The sequence below is a fragment of the Corvus hawaiiensis genome, chromosome 10 (assembly GCF_020740725.1).
Source record: "Corvus hawaiiensis isolate bCorHaw1 chromosome 10, bCorHaw1.pri.cur, whole genome shotgun sequence".
NCBI classification, from domain to species: domain Eukaryota; kingdom Metazoa; phylum Chordata; class Aves; order Passeriformes; family Corvidae; genus Corvus; species Corvus hawaiiensis.
The window spans coordinates 20649603-20664852 of record NC_063222.1 but is presented as its reverse complement, the minus strand read 5'-3'; the positions used below and the strand labels follow the sequence as shown (position 1 = coordinate 20664852).

The 15250-nt window shown below is 38.4% G+C and overlaps 1 long non-coding RNA gene across 1 annotated transcript in view; it reads right to left on the bottom strand.

Moving 5' to 3' along the window:
* Positions 1 to 10599: 10599 nt before the first annotated feature.
* Positions 10600 to 15250, bottom strand: part of LOC125330882 — a 51183-nt gene continuing 46532 nt past the window's right edge. Inside the window, exons 2-3 of the long non-coding RNA XR_007205751.1 lie at positions 12445 to 12592; positions 10600 to 12344 (exon numbers count right to left, since the gene is read on the bottom strand). This is a non-coding gene — a long non-coding RNA (uncharacterized LOC125330882). The remainder of the gene's footprint in view (positions 12345 to 12444; positions 12593 to 15250) is intronic.

The window sequence follows — 15250 nt, the reverse complement described above, 5'->3', positions numbered from 1 at the left end:
AGCTTCCATAGTGTCAGCAAAATTTCAGCCCCTTAATACAGTGGTCTTCTGCTGTTTCCCAGCTTGAAAACCCAGTAAGCCTTTAAAATGACACTGTAAGATACCTTTGTCTAAAAGTAGGGTGCCAGATAGTGCCTATAAATGTAGATGTTTGGTTTTAGCCTTACATTGCAACCTTTCCCCATGTAATTCTGGTATATTCGCACCAGCTTCTTTTGACTGTCATTTTTAATGTATAATGGTTTTACCAGGTGGGCTATAGAGCAGTGTTATCACTACACAGTGAAAAAGTCCACATGGACCATGTTACAAAGTGCAGAACATACCAGATATAATTTCCATACTGGGTTTAGAGATCAGATTTAAGCATAACTTTGTTCCAGATGCAAGATGTGGACAACAGACATGTTTTGTTATAGGTTTTACTAATGCAGGTTTAAAATAACATGACTGAAGTTCTAAATTGATATGACAGTTGCACCTTTTCTGGATAAAAGAGCCGGCTGCAATGTTATGCCTGGTTTTAAAACCAATACACATGATCTGAACCAGATTTTTTCATCATGGTTTCGAAATTTTCTTTTCAGACAGAGGGAGTGTTTAGGAACATTTCAAAGAAATGTAAACATGCACTTAAACCAAGTAACATGTGTCCAGGCCAAATTTCAGTTGGAGTGTTTATTATTTTCTGCCTCCTTCCAGGATTTCAGTGGCACTTTATTTGTATTCTCCTTAACTTCCCACACTGGTGCAGTGTAGCTGCATGTAGTTAGATTTCTAAAGTGCCTCAGCCCAGGGGCAGCCAAGGTTGGTGAAAGGCTTTCCCAGTACTTAGACTTCTGCTTTCCCATCTGGGAGCAACGCTGCCAGCAGGCTAATGTTGCAGGAGCCAGCATGACTCCTTCCTCTGCTTTTGAGACTGTTTGAAAACTGGCACCAAGGAAGTGATCAAGAGAGTAGGGGCAATGCATGGTTTTACTGGAGAGACCAATTTATTCTTTCTGGTACCTGAAGATGTTTCTTCTGAACAGAGCATTAAAAAAGGAATAGAAACTGAAGTTTACCTTGGCAATTGCTTTCTATGTGTTAGAAACAGATCCAAGACCAAAATCTACCAGGGAGGCACCATTGCTGTTGAAGGAAAGCCCATAGTTGTTAAATGTCTTTAAATATCACATCCTGTGGGATGCTCTGCAGCTTGTGTGCTGCACTATGTAAACTCTCCTGAATGCTTTTTGGCAGAATTTTGCTCCCGTGCAAACATTTTACAAACTGTGTCATGAAGCAGCTTGTTTTGCCTACAGCATCAAAGTCTTGGTGTCTCACAGCTTCCAGTGACTCATGCCTTTCTTTGCAGCTTGGTTGCCTCCCCGTAAGACAGAATAGCTGGTTAAAAAGTTTGCTGAGTGTATTGATGTCCTTTTGGTTGAAAGGATCATATTAGCAAACAGTAAGATGAGAAACCATGGATATGGATAAAAAGACAACATTAAGATAATACTAATTGCATTTAAATGGAGGAGATCAACTGAATAAAGAAAGAAGGAAAAAAAACAGTGACAAAGTTTGTTGGTTTGCCCTTAGTTTAACTCTTCTTGTAAAAACAATCTTTGCAAGAGAAGAGAGAGCAAATGAACATAGTATTCTTTTGATCACTTTTAGATTGGCATTGATATGCTGTGATCCTTTTCTTCCCATGTAACATTAGAGGTAGAGGTCAACAATCTACCTCTTTTTAATTGAAGGACCATCAGCTTAATTTGGGAATGGAATTTTCCAATGAAAAACTTACCCTGGAGTCCATAAAAATAAATAATACAGCTAACCTCAACAGTTCATGAACATTTTATCAAAACCTAGCTAGTTTTAGGAATGGTGTCACAGAGTGTATTCAAAAGATGTATTATGTATTATATAATGTTAATAATAATATTCACCATTGTAATACTATATAATATCTGATATATTATAATACAACAACATGTAATAATATAATTAACCATAATAATTATATGCTGATATCCATATATTTATATAATATATATAAATATAAAGAGCAAGAAGGAAAAACAAGAATGCAGATTTAGGGAAAGTTCAATTCATTCTCTTCTTCAGCACTGTGTAGGTTCTATTCATGTAATTACTAGATCTCAGAATATTGCTTAGCTTTTCACTGAGAATGGGTCTCTTGACACATTCAATAAATTCAATTGCTCAAATGAAGGAAAGTAAAGAAGTAACATGTTGACCTTGACTCAACTGAAAATCTCAATGCTTTTCGATTTCAGCAGAAGCTGGATCCTCCTCATTAGATCTAACTTCTCTTGTGGATTCTTGGTGTGAGTCCAACTCTTTATTGTCTTATGTACAACAAAACATTCCAGTATAATGGAAATCCTGTGACAACAGCAGTTCTCAAACATTTTCAGGAAAACAACACACAAAACTAAACCATGAACCCCAAATTTGAGTGCAGACCTCCCTGTGTGTGTCATAAAATCTCATTTTAAGCCTAATTCAAATTTAAACAAAATCTTTTTTACTCATCCTGTCTTCAGTGGAATTCTTTGCTGATTCCCCCTTCAGCTCCAACAAAGGATGAATCAACCAATCCTCACCCTGCAGGCACCCAGCAACCCCACCCTCTGACATCAGCGGCCCTGCAGCAGAAGAAGGGACTGAGATCCAAGGATTTGAAATAATGTTATTTGTGGCTTTTTTGTTCTTCCTCTTCTACAAATGACAATACAGAGGAATGTCTATTCTTAGTAAATGAAAAGCAAACACTGACATGTCAATTAGATGTTCCTGTAAAGTGTCCAGAGTATGTTAAAGTGTATTGCACACTTCCAAAGCTCATTACCATGTCAAGTGCCATATATGAAAAGGTCAGCACTGATCTTTTTTTTCTTCTACATATGAATCATAGACAAAAAATAAGCTTTAACATTTGTATTACTATTTTAATCTGCACCACTGTTTATGAGGGATCTCAAAATACTTGTAACCCTCAGAAAATATTCCAGCGTGGGCTGGTACTATGACCCGCTCATGTTACAAATGAGGCACAAAGATGGCACAGCTGAAATTTTCCAAAGTGACTGCTCTGAGGCAGAGAAAGGGCACCTCAATCTCTGAGCAGCCAGCCTGAGTGACGGAAGGCTCTGTTATCAGACATGCTCTCATGTACCAGTGAGAGGTACAAATGTTCTGCATCTCTGAAAAATAAACATGCTATTCAGATAGCCCAGGGTATGTACAGAAAGTAAGGAAAACCTGCAGAAAAGTGGAATTCTAACTGCATTATAGGACAACTGATGTGACAAAGCCAGGGGGATAGCTTTATTTTCCACACTCAGGATTTCACCAACAGATGAGTGCCCAGTTAGTTAATCAGGCTTCTGGAGCAATTCTGTGCAACTTCTTCCCCTGAAATAACTTTGGCAAAGTCAGACTCATATATAAGCTGTGCTCTCTGCCTCTGACTAGCTCAGGAACGTTCTTCAAAAGGCATTTTTGTGTCTTTATAATTGAATTGATTCTTAAGTTGTGCCACGGGTGTACACCTTATCAAAGAAGATCTGGCACTCCATTTGTACATAATGCCCTCTCGGAGGAGGTTTAACATGCAATGTTTGTTGTTTCTAGCAGGTCTCTCTGCAGAGAGAGAGGTCGCTACTCAGGGAGGCACTTTCCTCCTTGGAAACAAGAAAAGAAATCACCAGGAAGGAGGGGAAAATGCATCTGGGTAACAGGAGGGGATCTTGTCAATCTTCAAGCCACTAGAAAATGATCATGAAAGTCTTTTGTTAGAGAAGCCTATAATGGTACTATTGCTTGTCTATTGTGGCCACTAACAGCAAATAGCCTGTGAGGGCAGGGGAGATGTAGGATTAGACAAATTGTGAAGAGGGGCTCTGGATGCTTGAAAAGTACATTCCTGCCCATCAAGGTCAGAGGGGTCAAAACAGTGTCATCATTAATCCTCAATGAAAGTATTCCTGTAAACAAATTGACCTTTAAAAACATCTATGGCATATATGGAATAATGCTAATGATGTACTGTTGGATTTCTTCCACAAGTGGAAACAGAAAAGCGATTGTAACAGAAACAGAAATGCAGAACGTAATTGTAAGAAACTTAAATTGAGCTGGAGACCATGTTGTACAGTACTTTTTCTACTGCTAGAAATTGCATTTAGCATGAAAAAAAAATTTTTTAGAAGGCTTATATAGTATCATAATTTTGATGCATTTTAAGAATCAGCCCAGTTGTTAAATACTTTCTAGAGGATTCATCCTTATCCACATGTATATTTGTGGGGATACTATTGGACTGAAGCTGTATGCATCCACTGCAGGATGGCAAAAAGGGTGGATTGGATCTTTCCTACTGGAAGAGGCACTGAGTACCAGCTTTCCCTTTCTAGCCTAACAATTTCACTTGTCCTTCTCAACTGTGCTCTTGAGCCGGGGTCCTTGCACAATCTGTCTTCTGTCTTCAGTACTTGGTGGGGCAATTGCTTAAGTAACTTAATCAGAGTTTGCTCGTTAATAAGGAAATTGCTCTTTCATAATACACTTGAAGTGCATGAAAAGAGCTTCAAGTAGACAATGATAGACATGGATGTTACACTGAATGGCAGCTGCTAAATATATGTGTGCTGATAAATGTCTGTGAAGCAACTTCATATGGCAAGACAAGTTAAACGTTTATTTTAAGCTTTAATTAAAAGTTACCTCACTAAAATTTTCAAAAGCATCAAAGTTACCAACCATTTTGAATTATTCTCCCTCTTTGTGCAGTCAGGGGCCTGTTTTCTCTGCCATCTTGAAGAACGCACATTATTAGTTCTCAGACTCACAGTACATAACAAGTGACCACAAATGAGAAAGCTGCCCTTGACAGTAGCTGTCTACTCTGCAAAGTAATATTGTTTCCAAACGCCTGAATAAAAGCACATTAACAGCAGGAGTCAACAGAGGTAGTTTTATGATTTTTATTTTTAAAGAAATACTTTAAAGTGCCCCTGATACTTTTTTAGAATCTTTTTCAGTTGTATTTTTCTTGAACAATACTTACATCATCTTGATCTTTGCGGTCAAATCGTTGTCTCAGTTGCATGCTGTGCAGCTCTGAAAATTTGGAATGGGTTTAAAAGTCTGAAGGACTTACTTTAACTGCCAAGCTTAAACATAGAGAGACCCAGGCATTCCCTGGGCCCTCCAAAGCATACCTATTTCTGCTGGTTTCTGTTAATTTTTAGAGATACAAAATGGTGTCTACAAAAATGGGGATATTTTAGCTTGGGAAAGTCACCTAAAAGTTCTGTGGCCCTACTATAAAAGGGAAACTGTGACACATCTTCTCTTTTTCTTCTCCTGTGTGCTTGAAATGAAGATCTTTCAGGCCAAGATCTTTCTTTTATCTGGGAACGGACAAGAGGGCTCCAGTATAAATCAATATATTGAAACAAAATTAGGATGATCCAAATCTATTAATTTTTAATCCTTTCACAGACAACTAAGCAAACAATGCAAAATGCAGCCCAAAGGGAGTATTACATGAACTTGGGCACTTACAGGGAGATTTCCGGATGCTAAATCAGTGAGTTAGTAACCAATTGCTTTTTCTGGGATATCTAAAATAAAGTTAAACAAAAAATCTTATTTCACTGTTTTAGGGTAAAATCCAAGTATTCTGAAAAACACTTTGGACTTGATTTTCATTTGGTTATTTTTTTAGGGCAGAATATTTAAAATCCACATCAACAAATCCTCAACTTTGTCCTAAAAAGACAGCATAATATATTTTGGTTAAAAAGTTTTTTATGGTTGAGCTGTAAGCACTCTACTGGCTGTGATAGTGATGAGTCATAGATAACAGGTTGCTGATATTTGATGTTCCTCAAGATCATATTTAGCTTTGAGAATGAATTTAAAGGTAGCAAAACCTGACTTCTGGAATTAGCAAAGCATTTTGAGCTGGGTAAGCTTGCGGTGGTCCTTGTTCTGGAGGTTCTCAAAAGACATTGCTTTGCTCAAAAGTAGTATTTGCTTTCTTTACAGTAAAAAGTAGAGCAGGGCAAGAAAGAAATGCAGTGTTGATTCTGTTATCCTTTAGTGCTGGTCAGCAGTTGCTGAGAAAGGAGTTGCTTTAGGGTACAGTATCCTCCAGATCTCGTCCTGTAATGCTCATTTGCCTCCCGTTGAGTCAATGATTTTAAACTCTTGAAAACCACATGCTTTTAAAGTAATTAAAACCCAAATCAAATAGTGATGGACAGCAATTCATAAAGCACTAATGCAGAGCACCAAAAGTTATTTCCAGTTACTTTTGTAAGTTTTGGAGAGTTTGAAGCTGCATTTAGCTGCCAGGGGACCACCTTTGAAGGTGTCTGGAAGAAGTGAGTGAAGAGAGGATTAAAGACAGGGAACATTAAACTGAAGAGGTGGTTTCAGGAACTTCATGTCAGGAAATGAAGCACTGGTGTCACTTCTAGTCAAAGGTACCAGAACACAGGAAACTTAAACAAAGGGGCTGCTCTTTTCAAGTAGGCCTGTGTATGCAAGGGGTTTTCACCTCAATACAAGTACATGTGCATAACTTGGTGACTTTATTTAAATGTCAGCTGCTGGAATGTCTCATCTCTCAATGTGGGCCTCACCTTAAAAGAGTCTAAGTCTTAATGGAAAAAATGGGGCACCCAGGATTAAAAAATTATTCTTCCTGGAGAAGATGGCTTGTAGTAATGTGCTGTCAGGGCACGAGGCAAGAGCTCAATTTACTGCCTGTGCTCCTCCACCAAAGCCCGGCAGACCAGGTGCAACACTGCAAACCTGTCCTGATTCCAGCTCTAAAGGTGACCTAAACCTGACCCTGCAGCTAAAGACTCATCCACCTAGCCTCACCTAAGTGCTCAGATGAAACAGTTTCCTTTCAATTCTTTGGTGTTATTAATTGTTGTTATTCCTTTAGATCTTGTGCAACAATAAAAGGGAGGCTTCAGTTCCTGGCTGCAGCAACCCCTCCCACAAATCAAAAGAATATGACTTTCATTTTGAAAAGAATGAATAAATATATCCTGAATAAGAGGGACACAGATTCCAAACACCCTGAAGTCTTGGAAGAAACAATTGTTCTTTCTTTCATTTGATTCATCCTCAAAGGTTCCCTATATGTGTCTCACGGAGGCTGGGTGGGTTTTAGAACCAAGGCTTTGTCTCAGGTGAAGGTGTTGAGAGATGCCACAGGAACAATGAGACAGAAAGTATAACCAAGGGATTGGGATTTCAGCTTTCAGGAAGAGCTGGTGATTTGGGAGATCTAACTCTGAGTTATCTTTATCTGACCTGATTTTCAGTGCATTGGATCCTCTGTACTTTCTGAAAATCAGATCCTGTGATGGGGTCTTGAGTCAGTTACCAGAAACCACCAAACAGGAAACTCTCCCTGGCGGGGAAGCGGCCCGTGTGCTGAGCAGCCAAACCCTTGTCTGCCACACTAACACACAGCCTATTTTAACTTCCCTCGAGGAAGAGGGAAAACAGCCCTTCTTGTTCACCTGAGCCCTCCTAGTGAAGGCATCCCTGCATATAGATGCCTGCACATTTCAACTCTCCCTGAACAGCCAGGTTTCAGCACCCTAGTCAGGGCAGGGAGCTCCCTACCCAGCCGTGCAACCTGAACAGGCCTTTTTGTCTCCTCTCCCCTTTGTCAGTGAATCCCCCAGGTACCTGATGCACTCCAGGGTTTCAGACCTGCAGAAACAGAGCTCAGCACTTTTGCTGTCAGCTTCCTAATGCAGTACTTTCTGCAAGGCAGACAGAAGATGCTGACAATTGTTTTGCCTTTGGTATTTTATTTTGGTTAAAAAAAATTAATTAAGTGTAAGATGAGAAACTGGGGGTGAGGGTGGTGTGCCTTCATGAGGTGAAGGGCTTTATATCATCTAGAAAGACCTAATGGCCAGTTCTGCACCCTACTTTGTCATGCTGCAAATTCACAACAAAATTTTGCTACAGTCCCAGAAATGAGATAGGATTTAATTAAGCTCTGTGATAATTACCTTTGGGCTCTGTGTCAATTGGTCTATCTCCTCCCAAACTTGTCTGAATAATTAAGTTTGTTCATTTGGTAAAAACTTTTCTTTTGCTTTGCACTGTAGATGTTTCTGTCCTGGTTGGTAACTTACAGTTAACGAGAATTCTTTGGTAGCCAAAGTTCTTTGGTATCCAAAATACTGACCATGCAGTTGTATCTCTGATAGCATTTTTTTCCATGGGCTAGTCTTAGAGCATTAGCACAAAAGCTGATTCCTCTTCCCCAGCTTTTTGACTTCTACTTTTGAAGTACAAATCCCCCAGACTCTGGGAAGGAACGGGTTAATATTTTGTCCCCGAGCTACCACAGGTGTCTGCCCTCATTGAGGATTACAAGGGAGCCCAGGTATGCAGCTCTCAGCTGGAGCAAATTGCTCCATCAGGAGGGCCTATGAAAGGAAGGAGGACCAAGTGGTGGGTCAGGCACCCAGGGCTATGGCGATTGCTTACTGTGAGGAGCTTACTTATTTATGTAATCCCCCTTTTTAGCCCAGCTATGTGAAATCTTTTTAATTTTCCACAGTGCCCTCTTTCTGTGCTTCCCCCACCCACCTAACCTGAATGGGCTTTTTCAGCATCCTTCAGTGCTCCTCTGACCCATCACACTTCTCAGACTCATTTTATCTCATCATTTTTGTTCTGTTTTACATGGTTTAAAATGTCCTATTATTTCCATATTGGCAGCTTTTAAGCTAAAAGACCTACCACACTTGTAAAGACTATGAGACACAATTTATTTTTTTCTCTGTGGCCCTTTGCATGTAAAAAAATTCCATTTCAAGGAAAGACAGTTAAAAATTGACCTACATTTCTGTTGAACTATGTTTCATGTAGCATAGTGCTCAACTTTATGGAAAGATAGGGCTTTGCAGGATGTCACAAATTAGTTTGAGAAGGAAAAGTGTAAAGAATATGCAGTCAAAAATATAACAGGCACTTGCTCACCACTGTGTGTAGAATCCTTGTTCATTAGGTGAGATTACAATTAGGGGTAGATAACACTTTGAGAGACCTATTGTTCTTTAAGGTCTTTTCATTTCTATACAACATAATTACAACTATTATACACTGTTTCATCTTGATTCATAGAAAAGGCAAATATATTACATCAGTAAAAACTTTATGTTCATAATATTAAGATATGTTTCTGCTTAGGAAATTAACTATTTTACAGTGCTATCATAAATCACAAGATCTGATGGCTTAAAGAATGGGTCTAGCTACCAGGAATCTCAGTGTAGGTAATAACTCTGGATGTTTCTAGGTGTACAGTCTCTGTTGCGTCTTGAAAATATATTCTGGGCATGCTTATTTATTCTTCCCATTAATTCACAGGAATTGAGGCATATATCTTCAAATTTATCTAGCTTTGTCTTAGTGTAATTAATGAATAACTACTATAATGTTTTGGGCCAAAGCAATTCACTGCTCTGCTTGAGGTGAAAGTGGAAATCTGCAGCAGCTCTCCTGAATCTCAGTTTCCTCACTTGTCTCCACTGGATGTGCATGGCCTGTCTGTCCTTGTCTGCTGAGAAAGGGTTTAATAATGCTCTGCTCTTCACACAGGGGTCACAAGGCTTAGTCAGTGCTTGCAAACTATTTCGGTCGCAAAAATAAAGAAAATGTAGTTTATAAACACTGAGCACCATTGCTACTGACAGACTGAGGCACTGTGTTGTCTTTGTACTTCTGGAATAATTCAGTGAAAGATCCAGAAGTAAAACTTCATGAATTTTTTTTTTTTTCCCCAGCTTGTAAAAGACAGAGGAGAACCCCTGCATGGAGGCATACATATATATTTTTTCATTTTCTTTGTGTTTGGCTTAGGGATATGTACAAGATACAACCTTGTGCAAATTTCATGGGAATTTATGTAGTTTAAGGACTTTAGTTCATTGTTGTTCGAGAAAGTTTTTCTTCAGATTTCTTTATTCTATTTCCTTTAATAACCCATTCATAAAAGAAGATGTGGCATTTTGTTCTGGCTCTGATTTGATTACAAAAAACATTTAACAGAATAGCAGCCAGCATGCACTAAATCCCTTTTTAAGTACTGTATTAAAGCTTTCTCTCCTTTCTGGGCATCTTTACACTCACTTTTCCAGCAGGATTTCATTTTCCATACAGTTATATTTAAATAGCAACAAAGGCCTGACCTCCTTGATGTTCAAGTTTGAAATTTGCCTTGAACCTAATAGGACTAAAACTACCTCTTTCATCTTTGGGAGTTTCCAGGTGGTTTAATGAGCCCAAGGAGCCTTCATTCCATACTGGAACCTCTTGAGGGACTTTGTAATGGAAATAACTAGTAAGCAGCACAGCAGTGGATTCCCATGAACTCCTGTGCACAGGCTGGAAAAGCTTAAGCTACTGATACTGGGGAATGGAAGGGATTTTTGCTCAGTAGCATGAGGTAATACCTGCAGAATATTCAGCTCAGCAGATCAGTGTCCCTTAGTGCAGATGTGGCTCAGGACAGACACAACGAGGCTGGACTTGGCACCCCTGTGTTTATTGTATTTCCTGTGTGCTGTTAATCAGCCAATTTGACTCTGCTGGCACTCAGAGCTATTGTTAGACCCCCCCAGATCCATCTTTTGCTGCTGCTCAGCAGTGCTGCTTGGTCCGACCTCCTGCACTGAGTCATCACTTCTGGAGGCTTTGCTTTTAGAGCAATTACAAGAGCAATTTTCTAGAGGAAAAGACTTATCAGTGAGTCACACAGAGCTCTCCTAGATCCATCATTGCTTCTTAATATGAAAATAATGGGTAAAAGGAAAAAAGCAGGAAAAAGAAAGTATTAAAGTGTGGGATGGGGATTTAAATGTATGGGAGGAGACTGGAGAAGATGTAAATTCTGACTAAGTTTATAGAAATATAATTCAGCACTCATTTATATTTTTGAAATGTTTGATAAAACAAGAAAATACATGTACCAGAGTTCTATAAAAGGCATCCATCTTTTTATGGATTATGAAAAATGTTAATGTTCTGGTACAGTTATTGAATTCCTGCTGCCTCCTATACAATCCTCATCATATACAACTCCTCCTCCTCCTCCTCACTGGGCCTGCTATATATATAACTCTCTGCTTGGCTTAAGAGGTGACTATAAGCATTAAACAGTGTAGAGGTTTTTTACTATTAGTTAACTTTTCCGTCTTAGAGGAAAAAGATATAATGATATGTGGCTTGAAAATGGAAACTAAAGGCATTCCTAATAGAATCAATTATATTTTAAGGAGGATAATTAATCTGTGATACCTGGAGACATTGTGGATTCTCTGCCATGGCAACTTCTTAAATCAAGCCTTGGTCTCTCTAATGTTGTAGCATGAATGACAGGAGTTATAGTGTGAGATTATTGGCTTCTGAGATAAAGGTGATCAGGCTGTCATGGACAGTTCTCTGCTCCACTTCTAGCTAAAAGGATTTACTTTTCTGTTTCCAGTTACAAAATTATACAGTTAGTTTATCTCCATCAGTCCCAGGGCTCAGTCCTCTCTGCAGACCTCTGGCTCCATATGTTCTTTTCCATACATGGAACAAATATGTGAGAAACAGTGTGCAAAAGTAGTTATGAAAATACTTAATCAGAAGGAAGGAGAGGAGTGTTGCTATTTGAATTTCAAGCAGAAAGACCAGGGAGAGGAATCAAACTCTGATTACAAGAACCTGGACTTGTCTAGATGAAGTATCTATCTACATAGGGAGCACGTTGACTGTGGAGAAACATATTGCACAGTGTATTAAGCTCAGGTCCAAGCTGACCTGACAATCAAATTCTAACAAGTAGACCTTTTGAAGAAAAATCTTTTGATGTAATATATTCACAATATGTCAGGTTGGAATTGTCTCACCTCAGGCTCCATAAAATATGTTGCAGAAAGTCAAGTACCACCAATGGGAACTGGTAATTTATGGCTAAAACATTTGTTTTAAGGACTACATTTGTGTAGTATTGGTTTGTTGTCAAGTCTTGACTGTGGTTGTCCCCACTTCAGCAGTGTTTTGGGTACAGAGATTCTGCCACAAGACTGGCAGCATAAAGCCTTATGAGTTTGATGCACAAGGAAACTTCCCATCTCTTTCGCCTCCATTACCCTGCAGGTCCCACAGCACTGAAACAGTTAATCCTCAGCATGTTTTCACCAAACCTGACAGCATGGCTGGAAACTTTTTATTTTGTTCAATTCTTCCTTGTCCTTATCCCCAGTCCTTTCCATCACTCTTCTTATATCCTGAAAAAGAAATCAATCAAAATGTAGATTGAAATTCCAAGTAAAAGTCAGTGTTTCTTAAGGAAAGATAATGGCTGCTAGACAAAAGTACACCACTCACGTTCTGACAAAGGATTGTGTGGTACCCTGCATGTTCACTTGTTTCTCCTCAGTGCTGTTTATAGTGAGTTATTTCCTTTCTATTTTCAATGTGTTCCAGTCGGAAATTCCTCTCTCTGAGCATTTGCTATGATGAGAGTCATATAAATCTGGAAAAAGTCAAAGAAAAAAGATGATGTGCCAGAATGGGTAACTTAATCCCACCCAATGACAGAATAAGGTGCTTGTTTCTGTATCTGAGGATTTTATGAATGTGTGCCTTATTTTTTTTTCTTTTCTTTTTATTTTTTCCTTTTTTTTTTTTTTTTTTTTTTTTGGTTAAAGTTAGAGTTTTGAAAGCAGGGAGATCTAAGGTAAAACCCTAGCTTTCCTGAAGACTGTTGATCCCATGAAGAAATGTACAAATATGTTCAACTGTATTTTAGTTGTAAATGAGATTTTTAAATGTTGCTCAATTAGAGCTGAAGTTCTCTACCCACGGTGTTGATTCAAAGGCCAGCCCATGGTAGTGTGGTCTTAGACTGAGGGGTTGGGACAATGGGACAATGCTCTCTGGGAAGGGGTGGAGACACCAGTTTTATTTCTAGGCTGTCACGAAGAATTCTCATTTTGAGGGTCGCTTTTGGGCACGTATCCATCAAGGTCTGGAGGAGGATGGCTGATGCACTCCTTCCATACACACTTCTGACACATGTCAAAAAGTAATGGTTTCCTGTTACTGCTGACACAGCCCAGATTCAAACCACTGACCGAGAGGTGAAAGGCTCTGTATCCCATCAGCAATCTTCCTCTGTACATTTCTCCTATTGTTAATTTTTAGTATCCTTGAAAACTTACGCTGCAGAACCTCACTGGCACCAGTCAATCATAAAATAAGACAAGAAGTTTAAGTGCATCTATTTTGAGGGCTAGGCAGATTGTTTCAGTCTGATATTTCATCTCCATTCTCAGATATGCTGCTCTTCTTTTTGTTACTTGTTTACGGAAATGAATGATATATCATAGCCTTCAAGTTTTATTTTCTTCTCAAAGTTTTTTAGACATACTAAAGGACACAATCCAAGAAACTAGAATGTAATTACAGATTTTACATCTTCTGTATGACCTGTCAGAAGTCTGCTATCTCTTATAAAGCCATTCCAGCATGGAATTACTGTCAGTTTGATAGAAGAAACACTTTCATAGGTTTCTTTGATTGACACATTTAAAATGACATTAGTTCCTAGTTTTAAAACCTATTGTTATTAAGTCTCTGTTGCTATTTATGTTAGAAATATGTGCATGTATGTCAAAACAATGCATCAACTTTGCTGATTGGCTGCACCTTGAATGTGTTGCCAAGGTAACAGAACAATTGTTTTTAATCTTTTCTAAATTGTCTTATTTGTTTGTTTCACATTCCAAGTTTCATATTTAATTCTCCAAATGCATAATTTGATGATTATTTTAAAAATATTTTTTAGACCACTTGTGCATTCTGCACATGAGATGTGCATGGGCACACACTTTCTATCAAGAGTAAAAAGAGTAAATAATTAAATGGCTTATTTGAGATAAATATCTATTACTGTGTTAGTGGGTACACAATCAGCTCTTCAGTGTGGTACATCTGGCATTTATTGGTTACTTCTGAGGCAGTACATAGTGATTTCATCTCCTTCACAATTTGATTATCTTAGATGGTGAGATTTTCATGTAGGACTTCTACGAATGCTGCTGTTGGCACTATGAAAATGAGTAAATACCTTTTGAGGTGCTTTCCTATTTTTACTTGGAAAAGTAACTCTTGACCCAACTGGAAGAACACTCATTATTTGTGTGAGAGTCTCTAGACCCCTAATATAGACTGGCTGATATTTTTGCCAGAAGCACTTCCTGCTCATATCTGAGGGGGAATTTTGATATTTTTTTTTTTTTTTTTTTTTTTTTTTTTTTTTTTTGTATGTAACTCAGATAGGAATTATCCAAGTTTGTAATTTCTTCTTCTTTTTGGTTATGTAGCAAATCCCAAATAACTTCTCATACCTAGTGGGGTCAGGCTAAATCTGTGAGAAACTCAATAAATCTTCTTCTGTTCAAATGCATCCCAGTTAATTCCAGCCCAAATGGTGATGAGTACATTAAACTCTTGAGTTTTACCTAGAGTTAGGAGAGTTAGACAGAGTCTTGCTTCTATGACATGTCAGTAAGAACCACCTTGGTGTGTCTTGGTCAGTGTATTTCAGTTGTGTATATCCATACAGACAGGTAAGCACACATTTTGGGTAAGATCATGGCTGTACTTACATACATTCACAGTGGAATTTTGAGACAAACCATGTCCTAAAGATAATGGTGGCTTTTCATCATCCTCCAAAATAACACCAGGAAAGGCACATCCCTGACAATCAGTTCAGGCTTAGGTGAGTCTGAACAAGAAGTGGTTTTCCCACACACACTTTTCCAAAGTAATTATCATGCTATGAAAGTGTTAAGCAACAGACAGATTAAATTTTCAGCAAGCTTTTCAGGTAATTTTTTTCCCTGAAAATTCAGTCCTTCCTCTCAAATCTTGCCTAGTAAATTATTAAATAAAAAAGTTACATATATGAAGATTAGTAGCCAAAGATTTGCTGATGTTTTGTCAAGGAAATTGCAGTGTCCATTTCGGAGTAGGAGCAGTTATGTATCCAGGCATTATTTCAGTGAAATGGGAGATATGGTCTGTTACTTGATTACATTAAAGAGGTTTTGAGAGCAGTGTGTGTCTTATGCTTAAGGATGTATCATCATGCTTATTAGGACATATTCCAGCAAAGTTCACACAT